The sequence below is a fragment of the Lates calcarifer genome, linkage group LG10, assembly GCF_001640805.2.
Source record: "Lates calcarifer isolate ASB-BC8 linkage group LG10, TLL_Latcal_v3, whole genome shotgun sequence".
Classification (NCBI taxonomy): Eukaryota; Metazoa; Chordata; class Actinopteri; family Centropomidae; genus Lates; species Lates calcarifer.
The window spans coordinates 14372326-14389139 of NC_066842.1; the positions used below are offsets into that span (position 1 = coordinate 14372326).

The 16814-nt window shown below is 40.9% G+C and overlaps 1 long non-coding RNA gene across 1 annotated transcript; it reads right to left on the reverse strand.

Annotated features, from left to right (window-relative positions):
- Positions 1-1325: 1325 nt before the first annotated feature.
- LOC127142880 (uncharacterized) lies at positions 1326-4760 on the reverse strand. The gene is made up of 2 exons (XR_007813979.1): positions 4372-4760; positions 1326-2403 (listed from the first exon to the last, which is right to left on the reverse strand). It is a non-coding gene; the product is annotated as an uncharacterized LOC127142880 (long non-coding RNA).
- Between the last annotated feature and the right edge of the window lie 12054 nt (positions 4761-16814).

Sequence of the window (16814 nt, forward strand, 5' to 3'; positions counted from 1 at the left end):
ATACACTGAATGGGATTAGCATCCATCTACAGTCTGATGGCATGCTATGGCATCTCCTTCTTCTTCAGTCATACCACATCACATCATACCACTGAGGATTTGGCAGCTGAAACCAAATACCCAACAACACTGTCCTTAGACCTGATTCCCTCTGCTTGACTCCAAGGTGAGAAAAATTCCTTGGACTTATGAAAACCCATTGCTAATACATCATAACCAACAGCAATAGGCTTAAAAGTTGCATTTTTCCTGGCATGGCCAGACCAACACCCGTCGAGATCACTAATTCACTTGTTCACTTAGGGACATTCTATCAGTGCTGTTTCTCTGTGTTTCTGCTTACTTTTGGTTACTTGTATTTTTAACTCTGACTGATTGTAATTCATTCACTTCAATATCACCTTAATATCACTATGTTAAGCTCCTGTGTTCATCTGCAATATCAATATCTATGTGACACCATGGCAGTGTGCACCAGTGCTTTACTTTTTAGAATGAGAGGATGTGCAAAGAATAGTATTACAAATGCTCAGTGCCATATAACCACTTAATTTCATATGTTAATTTATTATGCTTGAAAATTAATAATTTTGACTCTTACTTGCATTTATATAAAATCTATTGGCTTTTATTTAAGGGTAAAAAATGCATAAATACCTATATATATTGTCAAAAGACATGGTATTGGTCATGCTATGGATGGGCTTTGTGACTGATGCAAATGTTTCCCCTCAGCCTCAGTTAAATCTGTTTTGTTTAACCTCTAGCAAGTATCAGCTGCAGTAATGACAGTGTTAATGAGATAAAGAGATCCTCACGTTTCTAAAAATATGACAAATCATTTAAGAAGATGTGACACAGTTCAGATGTTAGTGGCTGGCTTAGAGAATGGTGACTTCAGCTCTTTGTAACCCAGAAAAGATATCATAGTCCAGTTTAACACATTAACAAACAAGGCAGTGCAGAGATTGTGTGTGAGTACGCCCAGTTTGTTCCAGAGGTGTGAATGGGGCTGAATTGCCAGTGCTAGGAGATCAAAAGCTTAGATGAAAAGTTTGTCACTATAACAGCTGCAGTGCTGTGGATTTCCACTTGATACTATTGAGCACAGTCAAGATGGCAAACACCTCGATTCTTACATCACTGTTGAATGAATATGCATTTGCAGAGTTTGTTTCCTTTAACAAAAAACATTTGCAGGAGACCTTATTAAGACATTTCTGGATGTTTACTTTGGTTCGTCACTTCCATTTTACAAGATCCACACTGGCTGTTTTGCAAACAATCTGTTGTTCTTTTGCAATAACACACACAATGTTCCTCTCTGTTTTACTGTGGATAAGCTCCAAACAGAACTGTTTTATTGAGACCAAGGGGTATTTGATTTAAGTCCCCAGGTGCCCAGCCAAATTCACAACAACATTACATAAGACTAAATCTGAACAAAGTTTAATTCCAGAAGAAGTAGTAAAAGGGGAATCTAGAGTAACAGACTGAATAATAACAGAGCTGAGACTATTAAACGTAGCAGATTTGTAGCGACCTTAAGTGCTATTAACCCCATTGCATGAAAAGTATCATCACCAGACTAAGATATATATAGACATCCATTCGACGTGTCACATTTCTATTTACCATCGCTAACAAGATTTGGTGTTGGCACCCCAGCAAGACACAGCGGTGTAGCAGTGCAAAAGCAGTGAGTATCGGCATTCTCTGTATTAATCAGCCTCAGTTGTAAAGATAAATGAATTGGCCATGCTCCCATTGAGTGGAATTCCTTTTCAGATTCAGGGCCACTCAGATGTCACAGTAATGAATGCTAGCCAACAGAGGAGAAACAGTCCAGTTTGCAAGGCCTGTTATGTACAGCTGGAAATGAAAAATGACATCCGTGGCTCTACATCGCGTACGTTGCTTCATCTTTCATAAAACTGATGTCATGGCCTGGTGATCACAGCAGGTCTTTGCACAGCTTTCTTGTATTTTAAACAGATTTGTATGACGGATGATTCAGTCTTTTTAATAAAGGAGAAGCTGCCTGTGCTTCTTTGACTGTGATAAGCCCCCGTCTCCAAGCATTTGTCTTAATGAGCTCATTCTACATTCATTGTTGGCTAATTACTTTTCTTAATCGTCACCAGACACATGGTGGTCTATTATAACTATTATTTCTGGTAGACTGTAAAATGGACTGTATTTTTTATTTTTATGTAGTTTCTTTCTTTCTTTCTTTCTTTCTTTCTTTCTCTCTTCCCTCCTTCCTTCCTTCTTCCTTCCTGTGGTTTTGGTAACCTTACCCATATGGCTCGGTCTTTGATGCCTTTCCCAAATCCACGTGCATGTTGGTTGTCCTGTTGCTTCATGGCGGGCACATTCCTGTCTTCCAGCATGAGGGTCTCCCTGCACACAAATGCACACAGACATGCTCAGTGCCTCAAATCAAAATGGAAATATTCTTTGCCATATGTCACTTATATATGGTACAGTATTATGTCTTAACAGGATAAGTGACACTTGCAAAAAAAATATGACATCCTACCACCAGTTATTGTGTTTTCAGTCCAAAATCAGACAGCAGACCTTAATGCTTATCTTATGCTAACCTCATTTTCACAACTACATTTAATGAAATGCAAGATTGTAGCAGTGCTTGCATAGCGAGAGGTACAAAGGCACCTGTTTTGGCAAGCATGAAGGGCATCGCTATCATCAGGGAAGAGGATGTTCGGTAGCCTTCTGCAAGTGACAGATGACCGCGCTGACTGCCATTTTATGGCTCCTTCAGCCATGCTTAAAGTTGAAATATGTGAAAGAATAAGCAGAGAATATATTTCACACTAGACGTGGAGGTCACATCCAACCTGCTATGAATTTTATGGTGGCTCAGATTCCTACTCACTAGATGTATACGTGTGTCTGTGTGTTTGTGTGTGTGTGTGTATGTGTTTTACCTAGAGAGAAAGGGAGAGGAGAAATGAAATAAAAGTCACAATCAACTTGATGAATTGTATAACATTCTCAGTGGAAAGTGTCAGTTCGTAAGATTCATGGGTCTCGGTGCGTCCAGCTGTTCAGGTCTGCTCACTGGATTCAAGGCTCAACTACCGCTGTCAGTGCTGTCTCATGTCTATCTAGGGAGTGCTAGACAGTCCTAAAAGACTATGGAATTGAACTTCATTCAACTGTACTTTTTTGCCTCATTAACAGAATAACATTTACTAATGTTTGTACATCACTGTGGACACTTGTGATTTAGCATTTTCCAAAAAACAAAAATCCAGATGCAGACCAATAGTGCGGAAGAATGTTGAGGGATAAATGCCCATGATATTGATGTGTTATATAAAAGACAAACTATTTAATGGGGGAGGGATAATTTTTAACAACTGGTAATTTGGCTTCATCATATTTTACATACACAAATGTCCTCAGTACCCTTTTCTGCTGGCTTCATTTATGCAAAGTGTATGCTAATGGTCATTTGCTCTTGTGTGTGATTGTGTGAGTGTGTGTGTATGAAAGAGTGCAAGAGAGAGATAAAGAGAGGGAGATTGATCACAGAGAGGTATTACTCTCCTGTGGGTGTTGCAAGGGAAGCGCTATTATGCAGATGAGCAGGTTAAATGTAGTTGGACACCACCCAGCATGTCATTAAATCTATAATGGCAGTGGGACCTTAATGTTAGGCTGCTATTGTAATGCGCTCTGTCTTTCCCCCCTGTTGTACACTGAACAACCCCGAACCGCCATTAACCACCTGGCAGAGCCCCTCGGACGCTCTTGGTTATTTTTTTCCTCTCCCATTCTGCTCACAGTTTTTAGCTCGTTCTTTTTCTCAATATATATGGTCTTTTTTGCCTTAGGGGTGCTCTCTCTCTCGCTCTCTCTCTCTCTCTCTCTGTCTTGTATTCAAAGCCAAAATAAAATAACACCCAGCAGCCTATTACCCCTGGCTCATACTATTATGCTGTTGGACAGCTAGTGTACATGGCATAAATATAGCAGTCCATACTTGTTTGTAATGATGAGTTCAGAGGACCACAGTAAAACCCATTACCCCAATTACCCAATTATCTCAAATGAAGGGTGATTATCAGACATCAGCACCAATACTGCTGTAGCACCACCTCTGGAGTAGCTGTTTTGCTGGCCTGAATATAGCTATTCATGTTTCCATTTTCTTAGTGTCAACAGAAGCACACATCCAAACACACACACACATTCATTTAGTCCTTGGCCTTCTGTTATTTGCCCATTTTGACAGGTCATTCAGTGCAGCGTTTCCTTTTCTGTGTCATTCCTGGATGAAGCTCGCGTATTCAATGGCAAAGGAAACAGAGCTGTTAGTGCAGGGTCACAACCTCTCACCTGTCATGTGAGAAGATTGTTTGTGTGTATGAGTGACATGTGAGTAGCACAGGTCACGCTGTTCAACATCCACTGATATGTTGTTTTTGTAGCTCCTCAGTGTCTCTCTGTCTCTGTCTATCTGTCCTCAAACCCAGGCTCTGCAAAAACCCAGTAAACAGAGCTCTGTTAGGCTGTCAGAGGAATAAAAATCCTTTTGAAATGGCAGTGGTAACCAAACAGTAATACAGATTGCATCCGTGTCCTTTAATCAGTGATAATAGCCCTGGGTCTTCATGAATCCAAAGTCAAGAATGTGCCTAAGCACTCCGGCAATCCCACTTCCTGATGATTATCCATCTCCTCCTCCTGTTGCCTCCTCCTGCCGCCTGCTCTTCCCCTTCCCCTCCTTCTCCTCTTCATCTTCTCCACCCACCTCCTACAATTCATGGCATCACACCCAGTGATGATGGACATCTCAAGCACAGAACACTGTTTACTCAGTCTAAAAATAAGAGGTTAGGCTCCAAATGCCATAACCCATGCATGCCTGCCGTGCACCATGCAGCAGCACTGTATTTGTGTGTGTGTGCGTGCTTTGCTTAGAGAGGTTGGAGGGGGTCACCGGTTAGGTCATGTGTATATATGCCAGGTAATAGAGATGTCCAATGAAGGACGAAGCTCTTGTGTCTATTCGTCATCTCCCATGTAGCATAGTGTCACTTACCCCTGCCCCACGCCCACCCCTTTTTGCCTCTTCTCCCCCACTGACCCCCAACTGATGGTAATACAGCCAGGGCTATTCTTAGCTTCTGTGTCAAGCCTGTCTCTGGGGAGCAGTTGAGGGGTCTCTGTTACACACACACACACACACGCACGCACATACTCATGCACACAGGTGTTTTGAGACATCTCTATTTGATCTTTATTAAGCACTGTAACTCTGAAACCAATTTGAAGAACAGCCCTCTAAGTACAAGATCATGTTCCACCGCAAGTGAAAACTCAATTAATTGAGTGGCATGCAGATTGGGTTGCTTCAGTAAGCTGCCTGCAGTTGAGCCATCATTGGTGATGGGCTCATCCCTAATACTTTCCACGGAAGAAACATTTATTCTATTTTAAATCTTGCAGGATGTCAGATTTTTTTCGGATTTACATTAATTAAATGTATGTGTATTATTATGCAGATGGTAAAAATGTTGCAGAGTGTAAGTCTTTTATTATAAAGGTTCCAGCAGCATGTGTTTTCCATTTAAGGTGGGGATGCAAACCTCATATCTAGAACCGGAAAAAACAAAAGTATTAAATTTGATCATTTTAAAAATCATCGCAGCTTGCCCTAATATCCTTACAGGGTCACACTGTCACTTTGGGGTCATAGTGCTGATGGTGAAGTTTGAGGTTAGGGTTGAAAGAATGAAATATACAGTATGGCATGAGGTGAAACTGCCTGTGTGCATCTGTGTACTTGTAATGATTCACTTTTCCTGCAAACTTCTCTGTGCTGTTGAAGAAAAAAAGATACAATTGCCCCCAGGTCACTCTGCAAATGACACATTAACATAAAAACTGAAGCGATTGCCTGTGTTTTCAACCCTGGTAATTCTAACCTCTCCTTGCTGCTGGTAATTCAATCTCCCTTTTAGACAGAATGTGTGTGGCTCTAATCTACTGTCTGTAGCATATTTATTACTCCATCACAAACTACGTGACAGTAAGCCTGCCTGCACTGGCTGTTGAGACAGTACCACCTGGCTTTTGGTGGCAGTTGTGAGAGTGCGTGGGTACACATGTCTAGATCAGGAGGGCAGTCGAGACTTCGCTCTCATGTAAATCCTGAGGTAAGCGTCTCGAGCACGTCGCACTTCATAACAAGGGCATTGCCTTACAGACCACACGCAAGACCGGCACCCAGCTAAAGCCTCGCAGGGGGGCAGAAAATCCTGTCAATGTGTCTCTGTGTGTGGCAGAGGAAGGGGACATGAAGAGGTGGTTCTGGTTTAGTACTCGGTGCAGCTGTCCTGACCGAGCCGAGAGCCAAGCTATTCGGCACTCATACAGGCAACCTCACACACATGAAACAAATACTGGACTTTCCGTGCAACAGGTACTAGTGAAAGATCTTTTAAACCACCCTTAAAATCGTAATTTTCCATGATATCTGGGTTTGCTAATAATTTTCAACAGAACTGCAGATGGGGCACTTGAGCCTTCATCGCCAAATTAGATTTACCAGAGGTAATGACCTTTCACTGATGATTTTATCTCTTAAAATCTAATAATGATTCAATTGACTTTTTCTAGCCATGAGGAATTTGTTAATTACCTCATCTCTTGGCAATAAATCTGTGGAACAGACTCATATTTGCAGTAATCCAGTCGTATGAGTTAAAGCTCTTAACTCTAAGTTTAAGTCATTGCACCAAAAAGTCCATCAGTTTCCTTGGTGTTTGGTAACGTAGGATGCCCTGGATCACAACATTAGGTGCTGTGATAATCCACCCATCCCCTGACCAGCTCCTTCATCTAAGCCCCAGAAACAAAACATCCCACAACTGCAGTCTCAGAGGCTCTATGCTCTACAGTGTCACGCAGTGGTGGCCGCAACAAGTAGGAATAAAAGGTTATAGAAGACTACAGCATGACTACAGCATGACTACAATTATTAATGTTTAATTACTGTAATCTTGGCACATGAGAGATCAAGAGACATAGGCTACTCATTCTAGACATTAATTTAAAAACAATAGTTCAATGCATAATATCCTGTGATCAGTCCTAAGACATAACTGCAAATGTTAACTAGCAAACCGAGGAAGCCTAATGTTATGCTGTGTTGTGTGTATTCTAGATCGACGTGGAGGCCAGAGCTGAGACACCTTCAAATAAAATAATAATTGTGTAAATCTTTCCTGTCGTATACAAAATATGTATGTGATCAATTGCTGATCACTGTTCACAGTGTATCTCTTCAGGACCAGAGGTCTCCTTTGTTCCACAGTGCTGATCTACTACACTTGGTTCAGTGGGTTGTCTGCAGTCAGTTGTTCTGCAGCAGAGCTCTAATGCCGCGCTTCTGGTGGTTAATGGCCTCCCATGAGCCTGCTCCTGTTTTACTACCCAGCCTGTGGGAGGGAGGGAGGGAAAGAGTGATGGCGCCTGGGGGAAAAAGAAGTACAGGAGCCCAGAGAGAGGGAGATTAAACAGAGCTAAGGATAAGGAGAGTGTTAGCAGGATGAATGGAGGGACGAATGATGCATTGATGCAAGATGGGGAAGAAAGAAGTTGACAAGGGCAAAAAGGTAGAGAGGGACAGCAATTGTGGTATGGGACATGGTGTAAGGTGACCCAGAGCCCTGCAGCCAGCCTGACTCCTGCTGATGGATGGGCTGTTCAACAGGAGGTGTCTGACTATTGAAAATTTATCCACACAATATCCATATGTAGCAGCATACATTTCTGCTGAACAAACTATACAGGAAATCACTCTAAATACCAAACCCAAACTGAGTAGGTGATAAATAATTTTCTAGCAATATGGTCTTAAGTTCTTCCAACGCAGGCTATAAACACTCACCACCATCACACATGAGCTATTTATTTGACTGTTTGTGTGTGGTGTGTGTGTTGTACTGGGTTCTGTATGTGGCCTCCAGTGTTCAAAGGTCCACCATCAAGTTCAGGGTCACATTTGCACCCATTAATCACAGACAAGGCTCCACATTGAAATATTGCCTCAGCTTCTCTGCAATTTGCCCTCATTCAGGCACGCTGAGGTTGTGGTTCAAGCTTCAAGTTTGTAAATCTACTTCTAACCACCTATTCCAAATGTGGATCAGCCAGGCCAGCAGTCAGTCCATTTTTAATTGTGTAATATAACAGACAATGCACAAGAATTTTCCATTTGTTGTTCAGCTATAAAATATAATGCCTTGAACTTGAATATTTCTCTTAATATGACATACTTTTAATTACTTTTAATTTGAAGCACTGAATAGATGTATAACAGGCTATTATACATTTGAATAGAGTGGGGAGAAAAATGAATATTCAGGATCAAGTGATTTTTGAACGAGTCTGAGAAGCTCTCTGTCTCTGTTTAGGTTGGGCTTTAATCAAAACTAAGGAGGCTGCGGTTGTACTTTAGTGCCTGTGTCGTCTATAGAGTTGGAGTCAGTTATAGGGCAGGGAGATGAGCAGCCACACCAAAGTACCCTCACTGCAGTTATATATAGAGCCTGTTCACCCCCGCCCAGTTCTGGAGGTGACTGGGCTGTACGCAAACGCATTCTACAGCTCACATGACCTGTTTTCACACCCACCTCCTCAGTTCTGCCTTTCTTCCTTCTGCCCATTTTCACAGCTTTTACATCCATTGTTTTTAGTTTGCGGTTTGGCAGAGTAGAGCAGTATGTGGTTCAATATAAATAAAAAAAGCACATAGCAGTCTACTGAGATGGCTATTAGTGTAATATATCAGTTCACTCCCTGTCATCATTGTAGCCTTGATTTGTATTTATGTATGCACAAATATACAATTTCCTTTGCACTATTGATTTACTATTTTAGCACAAACCTCCAAAAGCACACCCAGGCTGCATCATAAATCATTCTTTCACATATGCACTACAAGTACATTCTATGTTATGTAAATAGAAATTGTAATGTTTAATATGTTTAATAGTGAGACATTAACCTAATAATGAGTGATGCCATAAACAACATCCATAAGTGCAGGTCAGCTAGGATTCAGGATAGTTTTATTGATCCCATCATAAAGAGGCTTCAGTATACATTTCTGCATTCATGAAGAAAGATCTGCTGTAGCCGACAAAGACGGATCCTTGGGATTAATCTTTCCTGGAAGCTTTTCAATGTGCTGACTTGTTCATAGTGGTGGGTTAAATGACTCTAAGTTCAAGGACAAGAAAGTAAGGGAATGCACTGACAGCGAGAGAAAACAACAGAAAGATTGAGGGGGAGAGAAAATGGAGGGATGAGAGAGAGAGACAGAGAGTGAGGGAGAGAGCGAGGGAGCAAGAGCACTGACAGCAACAGGATGCATGCACAGTGTCACGGAGGCCAGCGCGCTGCGCAAGTGGTCAAGGCCTCCCATGGCGCTGTGAGTGTTTTCTGTGTTCTGGCTGTGAGTGTGTGAGAGGTCAGAGCTGGTTGAACACTGTGGCCATTGTCCTGAGATGGCTGACCGCTTATTTCCTCTTGCTGACCAGGTGCTGAGGCCAGACAAATGACCTGCTAGGAGCCAGCGTGACCTGCAATGAGTCTGCGAGTTTACACGTGTGTGTTGTGTGCAAGCACTTTCACACATGCTCCCTTTACCATTAATAAACATTTTACTGTTAATAAGTCAAGTGTTAATAACAGCAGAAACAATTTAGTTGCCAGTTTCCAGCAATAAAGTACTTCTATAATGATGGTGGTAAATGCTATAACAGCATTTAAACAACACCTTTACTTGGGGAATGTCATTAATATTACAAAATGAATGAGAGGGCCATGTGTGTTTGTGTGCCCTAAGATTCCCACTGAGTGCTAATTACCCCTCCCCAAGTCCTGAAAAAATGTTTACGCTATTTAACTTTCAATCTTTATTGACTTCATTCCCCTCCCCTTCTCTTCCTCTCACTTTCTCCACAGAGTTAACTCACAAGGTGTTGTTTTTATTGCTCTTTTTTGGTTGGTCCAGGTTACCATGTGGAGCTCCTGCTGTGTGTGTAAATCAACACCTTGTCACACACAGACCACAGCCACCTGTGACAAAATGCCTTGAGAAAAGAAACTGGTGGAGTAAAAGGAAAACTGTAAAGAAAGCAAGAGAGGGAGAGAGAAAGAGACAGAGCGAGAAAGAGAGACTGCAGAGGTCTGTGAGTGTCCCTCGCTCTTCTTCTTTGTTGTTCTCTCATGACTCACGTGACTCATCAGTGACTGAATAACAATAACAGCACCAGGAGACACTTTCCGCTCACACACTTTCCATATCCCCGAGACATACTGACAAACACACACTCGCAGACACTAGTCTGCCGTGTCACAAACAGCTGCTTCCCCACCAACCCTTGAAACAAAAAAGGTGAAAAGGGTGGAAAATACTTGAGAGTCGGAAGGAAGCAAGACGAAGCGTTCTCATCTTATCCACTCTGACAGAGTCACCTATATATATATATATATATATATATATATATAATATATATATATATATATATATATATACACACACACACACACACACACACACACATACATATGCACACACACACATTACGCACATGTGTGTGTGTATATATATATTTTTTTGGGTCAGATTTGACAGGCTTGGTGGGGTCATGGCCTCCATGGCACTGTGACAAATCAAAGACACACACTCTCTCACACTTTGTGGTCCAGCTGCTTTTTCCATTATGTATCAGCCACACACACACTCGCCTGATCAATCATATTTAGCCTTTCACAATCACAAATTTGCACAATATCTTAATGATATCAACAAAACACTCACTGATTCAGGGGGTTCAGGCTGATTGTAACCCTGTGTGAAAAAACTCAGCTACCCTGCCAACACAGATGGCTCTGGTGAAAAAATGTAGGGTGGTCCACATTCCTTGTATATTGCAGAGCGCCATAATTCTGCTATTTATCTAAAAATTTCAAAAGATAAAATAATTTCCACCTGTGATACCTTTCTTGGGTTATAAAATCCTATCTCAGAGTATTATAAAACACTGCGCTGTGTTATGCCATTTGATAAGACTTCAAACTCATAGATCTGTTTCTCAACCTGGATTTCCTAGATTGCATTTCATGGCTCACCAGTAGCTGAAACAACATTCACCCACCATCACAGGGCTGTTTGCCTGCTCAGGACCCAAAGTGTAGAGATTTCAAGAGATCCATAATTGCTAGCAGTATTCCTGGACACACCTATCTAAAGCTCCTCATCTCCTACAGTCAACTGCAAAGTCCATGCGGTCGTCGATTCAGTGCAGGTCCAGTTACCAAACATTTCCGTCTCAGGTTGAAATAATAAATAGTCAGACCTGGGCAGGTCAGATTAGAGAGACCGGTGTGTATTTTCATACAGAAGACAAGGGCTGCATACTAAAGCTCTAATGCCCTACAGATGGTTCCACTCACTTCAGTCAACTACAGGACGTACCCTCTCTCCATCCTGGCTATTTGATATGCTATAGCTTGACCAGACCTCAGATATGTCTGTGTAGACTTGGTGGGAGGATTGACTCTCTACAGGAATTCGTCAGGGATTTACCATGTCAGATAATAATCTGCCTGTCACAGTCTACAGCGTGCAATCTACATTTCTCACCAATTCAGGCTGTTGAGAAAAATACAGAAATTATTAACTATTGACCCTTATTAAGTAACATTCAAGGAAAAGGCCAGAGTAAAGCAAACACTGTTTTTTTTTTTTTTTTTTTTTTTTTTAAGGAAATGGCCTTTAGATTTTTCCAGCCAATAAAAGCCTCATGGGAGAAAACAATCTTTATTAGCCTACAGGTGAGTGTCACAAGGACATGATTTTCTTTCCAGACTGACTGTTGACACTCAACAGTCACAGAGACAGAAATCAATCCAGAATAAACATCCTCTCTTTCCATGAGTATGACCTGCGAACTCTTGCTTCTGTAAAAGCAACAGCTGCAGCCAGTCTGGGCAGGTTCCTTATGGGATTTGTCCAAAAACCATATATGGATACAGAAGATACAGCAAATAGCCAACACTCACACTCACTTACTGAAATGATTAAGTATAGACTGATTTCAAACTGTAGTGGAGTATTGTTTGAAGACCAGTCTTTTTGGAGCTGGATGGCCTGGGACTGTACGCACCCCATTCGCTAGTGTCTCTTTATCGTGGCTATCTGATATGCTGAAGCCCAACAAGGCCTCTGGTATTGGTTGTGTAGACATTCTTAGAAGAGATACTTTATACAGCAATTCGTCATGGATTTACTGTGTCAGATAATAATCTGCATGTCATAGTATACAATGTGCACACAAGAGATCTCACTGGCTCAAGCCCCTGGGAAAAAAATCATTATCAAACCTGATTTAATTGCCACCCACCTTGCTACTGTAGGTCAACTTTAAGGAAAAATCCACCCTAAATCATGTAAACAGTGTTTTTAAACAGCAGTTTATTTGGTATGCAGTGGTGTATATACACACACAGCCACATGAGAGACCACATTATGTGCTGAGAAAAGATAAAAAGCAAGTTTCTCTCTATTCTTACAATGTTTTACAGGTTCACCATGATTGTTGAGTGCTGCGGGTGGTTGAAAATATTTGACTTTCAGGAAATGAAAAGAGGAAGTCTGTAACCTATACACAGTGTAATAATACAACCCTATTACGAGGCAGTATAAGGAAAAAGATGTCACTATTAAAAAGTCTTTTCTGTTACTAAAGCTTCTTAGATAATGTCACTGTCAACTTTGGTTATAAAGGTAATTGAGTGCAGTTTTGAAAAGTTACATATAGATGTGAGTTATAAGTTATATGTCTCAGTGGAGGGAAGGCTGAGGGAAAGGCAGAAAAACTCTTGCTCTAACAGCGACAGAGACGTGTTTGAGGTAAATTATTTTCGAGTTTTGATTCAAATTTGCTTCATCCCTTTCTGTTCACAACGAATGTTATTTCTGTGGCCAGGAAAGGGTCAAATAAAAAAAAATTGAAAAACAGCTCAATTTACTTCAAATATATGAAAAACTTCTGCATTCGCAATTATGTTTAAAGATAGTGGTTCTGATCCTATTTACTTTGTGACCCCTAAAAAATGAAGCAGCGCCCCCCTGAGCCATCTAAACCTTTTTGATTTATTCATATAGATTTTGGTGTAGATACAATTTTAGAGGTTCAGGAAAAAAGTCAGAAAAAATGGATATTAATCAATTTATCTCATGTCCCATTGAGAGGGTCACAACCCACAGGTTAGGGGCCACTGTGTTAAGGCAAGCAACGACATGTAATATATAATATCAGACATCATTGTAGTTAAATGAAAATGTGGACATGGAAATTTTAGTAACATATCATCAACCAGACCCTAGTTTTAATGTGTGGATATTGTAAGACTGATCCACTGTAAAGCCATAATTGTTAATTGTTAAAACATATTCAAAAGGTGGGATTTTTCTTCCTCTCTTGCGATTATGCAAACCTCTCCAGTTTGTTTAAATCTGGGACAAGGCTGAAGGTTTTGTCATCAGACTTCTAATCCCTCTTTCCTAACATTTGCCTAGTCAGATTCATTCCTCTCTTTACTTCTGCATTACTATGGTGCAGGTAGGTAAAGGGCATCTGCAGCATCTCCATTGTGCAGCGCTCTATACAATGGAGGTCAGGGAAATGTCACGAATCTGAAATGGCTAAACCCTAATATGCTTGATTACTGGTGAAAGGTCAGTTATGGCCCATGAATGTGGATACCACAGAGCATATAAAAGTTCACATCACTTCTTGTATTAAACAGAACACTCTACTCATTCAATCAAATCTTTACAAAAGTTTTAGTTCTTTAGTCAGGCTTCACTGGGTTTTAATGAAAAACTATACTCATAGCTTTGATTGCTCAACAGTGTCCAATTTAGGCTATTAAGTTTAATTTCAAGCCTGTAAACAGTATAACTTGGTCTACTGCTCTTCTGTTGTTAAGCCACTAATCACACTGGAGCCTTGAATAACTGTTGTTTACCAAGTTCACCAACAGTACGCTAATCTGTACAGACACATAATTATCTCTAAAGACTTCTTACTGTCTCTTGGCTTTTCTGTTCTTTGAATTTCATTAGACTCACAACTTTTTGGTCAGGCTAAATTGTCTCGTCATTTGGACTAATTTGATTTAAATGAGATTTTGCTGATGGAGCGGGTCATGCCTCAGTTCAACCATTCATCATATACTTTATTCTATTATAATAATAAAAAAAAATATATCACTTTCATAACAGACAAGTTATTCATCCATGTTGTTCTATGTAATGCTATTAGATTGGGACAGTCTGTCTGGCTCTCCCCCCATAGGAAGACAGGACAGAGAGATAGAATGCTTAGCACAGAGGGGCTCTGTAAAGGTAACCAGGAACACGAACACACACACACACACACACACACACACACGATTCCTAGCACCGCGGCGGCAGGCAGTCCCACTCCATTAGGGGTAAAAACACAGAAATTAAACGCTGCGTGCTTGCGGTTTTTAATTTAGCGTGCTGACAGCCATCCAATAGTCCTGTGGTGACACTGGATAACTTTACGACCCTGGTGAGCACAGCATGGGACAGGGACCAGGACAGACACCCACTTTAGCTTCAGCCCCCCTCTACACACACACTTATACTTCATTGAAAATTTTATCTGAAAGAACTGAATTATAACTGCAGATGTTCGCCATTTGAGCCATCATTTCAAACAGTTATTATGAGGACATAATAGAGCTATTGATCATGTAGTGAAAACATTTCTGTGGTAAAATAATGATAATATTGTTAAAAATAAAATTTTAAACAGTTACTCACACACAATATGCCAAGTCTCTATGGGTCCTGTGGTTTCTGTAATTGCCTATTTTAGTACCAAATACCAACTTTCCTGTACAATTTTAATGCCAACCACACATGAGAGCAATGTGTGTGTATGTGATTATATGTGCAAAACTTCTGCGACTTCATCATTGTACTGACTGCCAGTTAAGTAGTGCGGAAAACATAGTATTTGAAATGTTAGCTTCTTGTTAACCATTTCCATTTTTCAAATGTGATGAAAGGAAGACATGTATGTGAGGAATTTATGGTTAAGAAAATATCTCATGTATCAGATTACCACAGTTCCATTACTAGCTGTTGAGTGATGAAAACAGATCTGACTGTCTTTGCTCAGTGGAACCTTGTGGCTCAGTGTCTTTACTATTGATTGGATAAACCTTGTCCTGAGTTGACAATATTGACATGCTGTCAAGTGTCTGACTGCCATTTGGCTGTAATCAGTATGACCTTGGTGATGTGAGCTACACAACATGGCTCCCAACAAGAGCTGGATCAACCAGTTTGCTTGACGCTCAGGTCTACACAACACATTGTTCAGATTTGGGATCCTGTGTGACTTATGACTATCCATCTATCTACCCAACACTTTGCACAGAGATATTATGTATCTTTGCAGGAGCATAATTCCATCTTAAGGCTATGTTAAGAGTGACATTAGCAGTGCGTAAAAAAAATCCAGCCTCTTCATTCATAGCAGTGATACCATCAAATTAGCATGGCAGGGGTGCCAACACACAGGGCTCTGCCAAAAACCACCCGTTGAATCTGACTCTGTTCTCTGATAGCAAAAATCATATGGTCAAGATTCAGCCCAGAGTCTCTATAAGTTCTGACCCAAATCTGTAAAATTGACCCTGGCCAATGTCCTTTGGCACAACAGGCCAGTATAGTTGCAGTTTTGGATGTGGTTATGGATATGGATGTGGGCTATTTTGCAGTTGCTCCCATGAGCCTTGCTTGCATCTATTTTGATTCTGCTGACTAACTGTGAGGTACTAATAACACTGCCCATTCCTCAGTGTACACAGACTGTACTCAGGCCATGCCTGGGACAGTTAAGTAAAACGAATGCAACATGGATCTGCCCGTGTGGAGGTGGATCTGGGCCAGAGTCAGCTGCTATCTGAGTTGGGTCACATTAATGTAACATGAGCAACATAATTCTACTTAGAAAACAAGTGTTGTGAACAAGGAGAAAGCAATTGCTGTTGTGATAGCTTTCCAGAGTTGAAATCCTATCTCATAGTAATATAAACCAATGTGCAGCATTTTGGCAACTGATAAGTCTTAACTGATAAGGTTAATATTTTATTTCAACTGAACTGTTTATGTATAGCAACACACACATTATTTGTTTGTTTTAGTGTCGTGGTTTTTGTTGTTGTTGTTGTTTTTGGCCTGAAAGAAGTCAAAAACAGCTCAGAAATCTTGAATGTGGAGATCAACCTTTGGCGCAACTCATCTCGATTTGATGAAACCACCTGTATGTTTTTTTCTTACAATCTAGGTTTTTGCATTTCCTGCAATCTCCACCTAGAGCATTCAGGCACATGCAGATACTGTACTCACAGAGACACATGAATGTACACACAGAAAAACACATGGGTTGACAGAAACTCCACGCGCAGTGTGGTCCACGTGTTTTGCTTTATGATTCTGAATATGGATGTGAAAATAAACAAAGGGGGGGTTCAGAGGTGGCCTTGTGGGGATGTGTATGTAATTTTGAAAGTGCTTGCTCTGTAGGTGCTGGATATGTGGCTGTTCCATTGCCGCATGGCGGTGACAGCGTGTGCTGATGAAAACCACATGCAATGCCATGACTGTATGTGGTTCCTTTCTCTGTATGTGCCTGTGTGTGTGTGAATGGTTTTAT